Here is a 9,466-nt window from a genome sequence, read left to right on the forward strand (position 1 = left end):
ACGCTGACACACTCAGCTGCTCCCTCCAAATGAATAGAAAAAGGCCAGTTGGAATCACAGCAGTGTAGAATTTTGGCATGAACTCCATCTGAAAACACCACTCAAGAACGCCAAGCTTTTCCTTGTGTCACACACTCTGGGATCATCTGAGTCTCACGTCCCACAGTGGGTGAAGCCTCCAGATATCAGCACACTGGAGCACATTGGCTCTGTCTGGGGTTGTCCACATGTTCCTCTTGAGATTAAAAGCTAGCATGATCCCAGAGCAATGAGCTGGGGCTCCATGTGAAGGAGGAAGTCTGACCTCTCCAGAGACACCAAGCTGGTCCATTCTGGACTTTCTGGGCCCAAACAGCACCTGTGAGAGCTGCCTCAATGTTCAGCTGAGTTCAGGGGTGTAGCAGCAGCCAAACCTTCATGGTGCTCCCTGGGTTATTTTCCCTGGCCTTCCTTCAAATCAGACCTATCACACATCAGAGGAAAGCTTCCAATCTCTCTCTCGCAGGAAGTCCTAAACATGGGGGCCGACAGGAGGGTTCCCCAGCTGAACCACCAGCATGGTGTCTGCACGTCATGGAGATTCTGGGTCCTGGTCCAGGCAATGACAAGCAGCCTGAGAAAAGAAGGTGGAGAACCTTGGAGCTGGAGAAGCAGACCTCAGTCCATAGGGTCAGGGTTCAGGTCCTTCCTGGGACACACCGTCCCCTATTTCCACAAATGTCTCCTGGTTGCTCAGCACAGCTGTGTGATCGTCTTCCAGCTCTCCCTCCTCATCCCTGCATAGACCTCAGTCCATAGGGTCAGGGTTCAGGTCCTTCCTGGGACACACCGTCCCCTATTTCCACACAGGTCTCCTGGTTGCTCAGCACAGCTGTGTGATCATCTTCCAGCTCTCCCTCCTCATCCCTGCATAGACCTCAGTCCATAGGGTCAGGGTTCAGGTCCTTCCTGGGACACACTGTCCCCTATTTCCACACAGGTCTCCTGGTTGCTCAGCACAGCTGTGTGATCGTCTTCCAGCTCTCCCTCCTCATCCCTGCATAGACCTCAGTCCATAGGGTCAGGGTTCAGGTCCTTCCTGGGACACACTGTCCCCTATTTCCACACAGGTCTCCTGGTTGCTCAGCACAGCTGTGTGATCGTCTTCCAGCTCTCCCTCCTCATCCCTGCATAGACCTCAGTCCATAGGGTCAGGGTTCAGGTCCTTCCTGGGGGCTTGGTCCACCACCCTAAAGTGGTGGATCACCCGTCCCCTATTTCCACAAGTCTCCTGGTTGCCCAGCACAGCTGTGTGATGTCCTCCATCTCCTGTGTGGGAAGTTGATCACAAACCAACCCATCTCAGAAAATGAGAAGACCACGTCCCACTCCTCCCTTGAGGCGGTCGTGGTGTTTCAGCATTTTCAGCGCCCAAGAGCCGTGGAGGGAATGACTGTAAGATGAATGTGACTGTTACCTTGATGAGCTGTCTCCTGCTTCTTTGTAAACGTAGCCTTGATCAGCTCTCCCTGTTTTACAGGTGGACCAGTACGTCAGCACAAAGGGGTGTCCCCTCAGGGTGGTGATTGGCGTCCAGAAACACCGAACAACAACCGTGCAGGTTGCAACATCGGCCTTGTCGTTGGAGGAGGATGCTGTGAGTTTGTGTTTGCAGTCAAGCTGCCTTTTTGTTGTAGGAGCGATTGCTCACAATGAGTTACAGTCCAGTCACTGTCTCTCTTGTTCCCGCGGTGGTTCGATGCATACGACCGACCCAACAGGACTCGCTCCCAGAAAATGTCTTGTCAGTCGTTTTGATTGGCAGCGCTGGAATGGGACCCCAAGGTCACAAATGACATGGGTGGACTCTGGGGTATGTGCGTCCCTACAGAAATGCACAGCCTGTTCATGGCAACCCTGTCATGTATTCAGCCCTGCTCACAGATCTCTAATCCAGTGTTCATGTCACACTCTCCTTCAACAGCTACGAGGTCGACCCTTCCACCAGTCAAGAAGTCCCAAGGGCTGCAGAGACACAGGCGGCGAACAACGTCACTCCCGCCCAGAAGGGAAAAGGGGCCCGGTACATGGCACACACCACCCAAGTAGCCGAGGCCCATCACAGAAGGATGCTGCCAGAACAAAGCCTGGAGGCGGCTGAGCTGACGATGGTCCTGATTGAGGAGGTGTTTTGATCCTCATGAACACCTGCATACCACCGGTGCATCTGAGAGTCCTTCAGACAGTTGATTCATTCATTTGAGCCTGACTGTCAGCTTCTCCCCCCCAGACTGGAAAGCAGAGAAACCACTCTTACTTGCTGGGGTGTACTGTCCTCCTGCACCTCATTCTGAGTTCTTAGAAGAATTCCCTGACTTTCTGTCACAGACTCTCCAGCTGGTCCAGAACACTGCTGCCCCCCTGACTAGAACTGGTAGCAGAGACCAGGTTTTTCCTGGACTGCTTCTCTGCATGGCTCCCTGTCAAATTCAGAACAGAATTTAAAATTCTTCTTCTACCATCAAAGTCTTCAACAACCAGGCTCCTTCATCCCTGACAGAGCTCCTAGTCCCCTATGATCCAGCTAGAACCCTTCACTCCCAGGATGCAGGATTCCTGCTGGTTCCTAGAGTTCTAACAGTAGAATGGAGCCAGAGCCTTCAGCTATAAGGCTCCCCTCCTGTGGAACCGTCTCCCAGTTTCAGTCAAGGACTCAGACCCCCTCTCTGTGTTTAAGAGCAGACTTAAGACCTCCTTGTTGATCAGGCTTATAGTCAGGACTGCTTCGGCTGGCCCTTAGATCTGCTGCTATAGGCTCAGACTGCTGGGATCTCCCATGATGCACTGGGCTTCTCTCTCCTCCTCCTATCCTCATACGTGTTACTAACTCCTCTTCTTCTCCCCTCATCCCAGATCCTGGTGCTGCTGGAGGAGGCTGCAGACCTGAAGAGGCTCCAGCTGCCACCTGTAGCTCCACCTGCTCACGTCCCTGTCTGTCCATCAGTATCTCCTCCTTTCTCTCCCTCTTTATCTCTGTCCCTCTCTTTCCGTCTGTCTCTCTGTCTTCCTCCATTCTCTGTCTTTTTCTCTGTCCCCCTCTCCTTCTCTCTTTCCCCACTGATCCTGGATCTGCTCCACCTTCCTGCTTGGTAAAGGAAGGTTAAAAACAGACCAACAGACCCCAGAGCGGCAGGATCCACAACACCGTCTCCTCTTCCACAGGGCTGTGTGTTGAGCCCCCTCCTGTTCACTCTGCTGACGTACAGGTGAGGACCAGATCCAAGTCAGATTCCTGATGATGTCATCAGGGGGCTTTCCCAGTGTATTTGATCCTAGAATTCTGTCTTTGATCTCAGGACACATCAAAGAAACTGAATTCTGGCGAGTGTGTGAGAGCCTTCCAGGCTGGGCTAGAAAACCCATCTCAACCTTGTGTGCTCCAGAGGAGAAACCCCAAGCCTGTGTTGTAGCAGCAGGTAGAGCCATCAGTCCACCACCATGAAGCCCCACTTTGTCAAGGACCCTGCCGGCTGGCTGTGCTTCAGCATGCTGGTTGGAATCTGGCTGTATAACGCCATGGTCATCCCCAAGCTGGTGCTCCTTCCTCACTAGAAGGAAGCACACCTTCCAGGGGCGGTCCTTGTTGGTGAGTGTCTCTGACTGCTAGCGTTCCACTTTGTCATCACATCAGAAACCTCAGAATGACACGTTGTTTCTTCTTCTGCAGCTTATTTTATTGCATCGGCCCTCTGTGTGGCAGCCCTGGTACGAGCCTCAGATCCTGGCCGTCCACCTGTGGACCCTCATCCCTCCCTCTGGTGAGGACGCAGACAAGATGGCCTCTTAGTTCCTCTCCTCCATGTGTTCCATGCGTACATGTCATTGTTTCATTCATCAGTCTTTCTTTTCAAGGTTCATATGCTTGTGGTTCAGCTCACCAAGTGGCACCGTTAGGAGTCTCTGTCACTGCGTTATTGGAAATGTGGTAAAATGAAGCCTCCTGGACTGGTCAGCAGACCAAAGTCCTCCTTGAATGCTACATGAGTGTGTGACCACGTCAGCTTGAGCCAGAACCACCACAACGCCGCTGATCGCTCTCTCTCTTTGTGCCACAGAGCAACAGCACTGGACGCTGTGCAGGAAATGTGAGGCAATGAGGCCTAAAAGGTCCCACCACTGCAGCGTTTTGGCCACTGGGTACTCAGGATGGACCAGCACTGTCCCTGGTGAGGACACACACACACACACACACACACACGCTGGTCAACAGCGTTCCAAACACAAACGTATCAAAAGCTTCAGATTCAGCAGGTTGGGTCCTGTCAACACAACAAAGGTGGATGATGTCATCTCAAGGGTTCATTGTCCTCCAGGATCAACAACTGTGTAGGAGAGGACAACCACTGGCTCTTCCTGCAGCTCTGCCTCTACGCGCTGGTCCTCAGTCTCCTCACGCTGCTGCTGCTGCTCTTCTGCCACAGCTTCTATTTCCAGCCAGTAGCCACACCAGACCAGGTACATGCAGCAGGAAAGACCTCAGGTCAACAGGTTCTGCTGACCAGATGTGTTCAGAAGCTACCGGCGGCGTTTGAGACGTGAAATGTGCACGTCAGGGTTAGTCTTCCTGATGTTTTCTGTTTTCCAAACCAGGAGACGTTCATGAAGTGGGTCAGCTGAGAGCCTCAGGAGTCCTGAGCGTCCTCGTGTTGGCTGGCATCAGCGTCCTGTCCTGCATCCAGATGTCAGGCATCCTCTCTGAGTCCTGCCTACTCACCTCCAGACTTCTGTTCCCTCTTCAGCTGAACGTTCCTGCTCGTTTGTGTTGTGCGTTTTCCTCCTAAAGAAACAACTTTGTGGTGGCGTTTATTTTGTAAGATGACGTCTCATCTTCCACTGTCCTTTACCCCCAACAGGACACGACCATGATTGAGAGAGCGGCTCAGCTCCCAGGTGACGGTGAGTGTGTTGACCTCTTGAGACCTTTTGGACTGTAGAATTGGTTGAAAGCAGTTTCCAGTGCAGGGCGACAGGGTTCCACTGTGGAACGGTTCTATTTGATCTCTTATTGGGAGTTCCACTGCAGAAACCCACCGTGGAATCCTTCTAAACAGGAGTAACAGAGAGTGAGTCCTGTCACTTCTGGTTTGATATGCTAAGCTAAGCTACCTAGCTGCTAGCTACAGATGACACAGCCTGATAACAAAGCATCTCATTGTCTCCAGTTCTCCTGCCCCACCTTCTCAAGTGAGGATTTCAATGTTTTCCTTCCAGCTCTGTCACGGGAGGTCCTGGCAGTTTGCTCTCTCAGGTTTGTGGAACTCTCTGGAAAGTCCTGTGGCTTGTCCCTGTGACACGGAGACAGACGCTCCAAGCCAGACACCATGACTTCCCCATGGTATAGGAGGGATTACAAAATGAAGAGAAACATTGACCAGTGGTTCGTTCAGGACTTTCTTTATTGGAGTCCAAAATGTCATCAGGGCTCTCCTTTATTTAGCAGAAAACTCCTGTGTGCGACTCTCCAATTTGATATTCTGGGATTTTCTGTGTTGGTGTTGCCTGATCACCAAAATCTCATCAATATTTGGATCATTGCTCCTATGGACAGGAGATTGCTCATCAAGTCATCAACAAAGGCCCCAGCACAGGAAGACCAAGAGTCTCCTGAGGTCCTCTGAGTCCCCAGCCTCAGGAATCCCAAGCTAGCAGCTCCTCAGACTGGAGCCCAGATAAAAGCCTCCCAGAGTTCTAGTAGCAGACACGTCTCTACATCAACGCTCAGAGGAGACGGCGCCAATCAGGCCTTTGGAGTCAAACAGCTGCTAAGAAACCACTGCTAAGGAAGAGCAGCAGGCAGGACATTGGTTTGGACCAAGACATTCAAGGAGGGGACATCAGACCAGAGGACATCTGGGCTTTGGTCTGATGAGTCCACATGGGAGATCTTTGGTTCCACCGCCGTGGCTTTGTGGACACAGAGAAGATTCACAGAGGTCTCTCCATGCAGGGTTCCATGAGCCACATGGAGGCCTCTCCTGTCCTCTCCTCTCTCTCCTCTCCTCTCCTCTCCTTTCCTCTCCTCCCCTCTCCTCTCCTCTCCTCTCCTCTCCTCTCCTCTCCTTTTTACCTGTCAAAGGTTTTCTCAGGAGTTTCTCCTCAGTCCATGTGAGGCTCTAAGACCAGAGGATGTTGTTATGATGCCATGTAAGGCCCTGAAGAAAAACTGCTGGTAAAACAGGCTCCGCCAATCAAACTGCTGGTAAAAACAGGCTCCACCAATCAAACTCTCTGTTGAAAACAGGCTCCGCCAATCAAACAGCTGGTGAAAACAGGCTCCACCAATCAAACTCTCTGTTGAAAACAGGCTCCGCCAATCAAACAGCTGGTGAAAACAGGCTCCACCAATCAAACTCTCTGGTGAAAACAGGCTCCGCCAATCAAACTCTCTGGTGAAAACAGGCTCCGCCAATCAAACTCTCTGGTGAAAACAGGCTCCGCCAATCAAACTCTCTGGTGAAAACAGGCTCCGCCAATCAAACTGCTGGTGAAAACAGGCTCCACCAATCAAACTGCTGGTGAAAACAGGCTCCGCCAATCAAACTGCTGGTGAAAACAGGCTCCACCAATCAAGCTCTCTGGTGAAAACAGGCTCCACCAATCAAACTGCTGGTGAAAACAGGCTCCGCCAATCAAACTCTCTGGTGAAAACAGGCTCCGCCAATCAAACTGCTGGTAAAACAGGTTCCGCCAATCAAACTCTCTGGTGAAAACAGGCTCCACCAATCAAACTGCTGGTGGAAACAGGCTCCGCCAATCACACTCTCTGGTGAAAACAGGCTCCGCCAATCAAACTGCTGGTGAAAACAGGCTCCACCAATCAAGCTCTCTGGTGAAAACAGGCTCCGCCAATCAAACTGCTGGTGAAAACAGGCTCCGCCAATCAAACTGCTGGTGAAAACAGGCTCCGCCAATCAAACTGCTGGTGAAAACTGGCTCCACCAATCAAACTCTCTGGTGAAAACAGGCTCCACCAATCAAACAGCTGGTGAAAACAGGCTCGACCAGTCAAACTGTCTGGTGAAAACAGGCTCCGCCAATCAAACTGTCTGGTGAAAACAGGCTCCGCCAATCAAACTCTCTGGTGAAAACAGGCTCCACCAATCAAACCGCTGGTGAAAACAGGCTTCGCCAATCAAACTCTCTGGTGAAAACAGGCTCCGCCAATCAAACTGCTGGTGAAAACAGGCTCCGCCAATCAAACTCTCTGGTGAAAACAGGCTCCACCAATCAAACTGCTGGTGAAAACAGGCTCCGCCAATCACACTCTCTGGTGAAAACAGGCTCCGCCAATCAAACTGCTGGTGAAAACAGGCTCCACCAATCAAGCTCTCTGGTGAAAACAGGCTCCGCCAATCAAACTGCTGGTGAAAACAGGCTCCGCCAATCAAACTGCTGGTGAAAACAGGCTCCGCCAATCAAACTGCTGGTGAAAACAGGCTCCGCCAATCAAACTGCTGGTGAAAACAGGCTCCGCCAATCAAACTGCTGGTGAAAACTGGCTCCACCAATCAAACTCTCTGGTGAAAACAGGCTCCACCAATCAAACAGCTGGTGAAAACAGGCTCGACCAGTCAAACTGTCTGGTGAAAACAGGCTCCGCCAATCAAACTCTCTGGTGAAAACAGGCTCCACCAATCAAACCGCTGGTGAAAACAGGCTTCGCCAATCAAACTCTCTGGTGAAAACAGGCTCCGCCAATCAAACTGCTGGTGAAAACAGGCTCCGCCAATCAAACTCTCTGGTGAAAACAGGCTCCACCAATCAAACTGCTGGTGAAAACAGGCTCCGCCAATCAAACTGCTGGTAAAACAGGTTCCGCCAATCAAATTCTCTGGTGAAAACAGGCTCCACCAATCAAACTCTCTGGTGAAAACAGGCTCCGCCAATCAAACTCTCTGGTGAAAATAGGCTCCGCCAATCAAACTGCTGGTGAAAACAGGCTCCGCCAATCAAACTGCTGGTGAAAACAGGCTCCGCCAATCAAACTGCTGGTGAAAACTGGCTCCACCAATCAAACTCTCTGGTGAAAACAGGCTCCACCAATCAAACAGCTGGTGAAAACAGGCTCGACCAGTCAAACTGTCTGGTGAAAACAGGCTCCGCCAATCAAACTCTCTGGTGAAAACAGGCTCCACCAATCAAACCGCTGGTGAAAACAGGCTTCGCCAATCAAACTCTCTGGTGAAAACAGGCTCCGCCAATCAAACTGCTGGTGAAAACAGGCTCCGCCAATCAAACTCTCTGGTGAAAACAGGCTCCACCAATCAAACTGCTGGTGAAAACAGGCTCCGCCAATCAAACTGCTGGTAAAACAGGTTCCGCCAATCAAATTCTCTGGTGAAAACAGGCTCCACCAATCAAACTCTCTGGTGAAAACAGGCTCCGCCAATCAAACTCTCTGGTGAAAACAGGCTCCGCCAATCAAACTGCTGGTGAAAACAGGCTCCACCAATCAAACTGCTGGTGAAAACAGGCTCCGCCAATCAAACTCTCTGGTGAAAACAGGCTCCGCCAATCAAACTCTCTGGTGAAAACAGGCTCCGCCAATCAAACTGCTGGTGAAAACAGGCTCCACCAATCAAACTGCTGGTGAAAACAGGCTCCGCCAATCAAACTCTCTGGTGAAAAAAGGCTCCGCCAATCAAACTGCTGGTGAAAACAGGCTCCACCAATCAAACTGCTGGTGAAAACAGGCTCCACCAATCAAACCGCTGGTGAAAACAGGCTCCACCAATCAAACCGCTGGTGAAAACAGGCTCCGCCAATCAAACTCTCTGGTGAAAACAGGCTCCGCCAATCAAACTCTCTGGTGAAAACAGGCTCCACCAATCAAACTGCCTCAACTCAACAAGGTTTCTGACGGAAGTTCTGTTTCTCTTCCAGCCAAATTCAGACGTGGCCAACCAACTCAGCAGCAGCTGGACAGATGTGTGGAGAGCCTGAGATGGGAACAAACAAACCCAAATAGGAAACGCTGCTGAAGCTGTGGACGCCACCCCATAAAGAGGACATGTCCACCAAGAAGGAGCTCATCAAGAGTGTGATGAAGCCCAGGTGGAGGGGCCTCTCCATCAAAGACTTTGACGGAGACAAAGGAAAAGGTAGGCCATGGGATTTTCTTTGGAAGGAGAGAAAATGTCTCCACATCGAGAGCATCTGAACAATTGTGGCTACATTTTACCAGCACCCAGAGCAGCCTGCAATGTTTCATGGCTCCTAACGTTTGACTCCAAGTTTCATCTCCTCTTGTGTACAGGGGTGATGGCAAATGGCAGATTTCTCCAAGGGGAGATGGTGTGTGACACCACGGCAGAGTCACCCAGCTTCAGAAGGGAGAACCATGCTGGGCTCATGAAGACAGGAGGTGTGTTTGGCCCTGAGCTGAAGCTGACGCTTGAATTTCATGGAGGAGTTCTAATAGCCGTGG

At 51.3% G+C, this 9,466-nt stretch overlaps 1 pseudogene; it reads left to right on the plus strand.

Annotated features, from left to right (window-relative positions):
* Positions 1–3,338: 3,338 nt before the first annotated feature.
* Positions 3,339–9,066, plus strand: LOC147260889 (palmitoyltransferase ZDHHC21-like; annotated as a pseudogene).
* The last annotated feature ends 400 nt before the right edge of the window (positions 9,067–9,466 follow it).

The sequence above is a fragment of the Aulostomus chinensis genome, chromosome 5 (assembly GCF_037954235.1).
Source record: "Aulostomus chinensis isolate RoL2024-O1b breed Wild chromosome 5, RoL_Achi_v1.0, whole genome shotgun sequence".
NCBI lineage: Eukaryota > Metazoa > Chordata > Actinopteri > Syngnathiformes > Aulostomidae > Aulostomus > Aulostomus chinensis.